The sequence below is a fragment of the Aplysia californica genome, unplaced genomic scaffold (genome assembly GCF_000002075.1).
Source record: "Aplysia californica isolate F4 #8 unplaced genomic scaffold, AplCal3.0 scaffold00596, whole genome shotgun sequence".
Taxonomy (NCBI): domain Eukaryota; kingdom Metazoa; phylum Mollusca; class Gastropoda; order Aplysiida; family Aplysiidae; genus Aplysia; species Aplysia californica.
Window position 1 is genome coordinate 273,060 of NW_004797866.1, and position 1,118 is coordinate 274,177.

The 1,118-nt window shown below is 35.8% G+C and overlaps 1 protein-coding gene across 1 annotated transcript in view; it reads right to left on the bottom strand.

Moving 5' to 3' along the window:
* The window catches only part of LOC101861764 (unconventional myosin-XV), a gene marked incomplete at its 5' end in the record, with an annotated part of 199,411 nt that overhangs the window by 81,175 nt on the left and 117,118 nt on the right, over nt 1–1,118 (bottom strand).

Consider the following 1,118-nt stretch of genomic DNA (forward strand, 5'->3'; position numbering starts at 1 on the left):
ATCTACGTACAAACCTTCATTCAAAATATCAGATCAACCAAAGACATTGTCAAATAATGTATTACTTTTATAAAATATTTTTTTAAAAAAATAACACCACACAATACAACAATCAAAATTCTTCCAAGTTAGCAACAACAACAACAACAACAACAACAACAATAACAACAACAACAACAACAACAACAACAACGACAAAGAGAAAAAAAGACAAAATTGTAACCGAACTTATTAAAAAAACAACAATCGAAGCATTGGACGAAGCTGAAAATAAAATAAAGTCAATAACTTTGATGGTGCGTTCAGTGCTTTAAAAAAATGTACCGCACAACAACGCACAAATTCAGCAACGAAACGAATTTTCTACAAGCAAACCAAAGAATTAAACGCAACAGAAATATCGCCAAAATATAACGCCATATCCATGCAAACACACATAACCCAAATAATCACAGTTGCTGTCTTAGGGATTCTAACCAAGGGTTGGGTTCGCACGAGAATAAAAGCGAAGTAAAAATGTTCTAGCAAACAATCAAAACCACAATCTTGTCAGCTACAGAAAGATAATAATATACAAAAATGTATATTATCGTCGGTGTCAGAGTCTACCCGTGTATCCGCTAAATTAGGTCAGGCACTTCTTTTGTCTGAAATCCTGCTATTTAAAACTGCAGCTACAATTGGTCGCTTCTAAGCACAAGGGGGCTGTCCCGAAAAATGCTGTTTTGAGTAAATCGAAGGTAAAGTTTTTGGACCCTTGTTCAGTTTCTTTAAAAGACAAGTAGAGTTTTCTCTATAACTAAACAAATATACACACCGATGAAACCAAACTTCCTCTACAGGTAGGGCAATGTCCATTTTTGGTGTAGGTCAAGATTTCTGGAAACCCCCCAAATCTGGGATAGCCCGCTTGTCCTTAAAAGCGACTATATACCCAACACGTAGAGCCTGATAGACTAGTAGGCGAGTCGAGGGATCGACCCAAACCTCTGGTCACAATCTCGGCGTAGCTTTCTCAATTGCCACTTCCCATTAGAATATTGTTGAACTTTCTTCAGCAACAACAACAACAAAAACAACAACAAAACAACAACATAATAATAATAATAAAAATAATG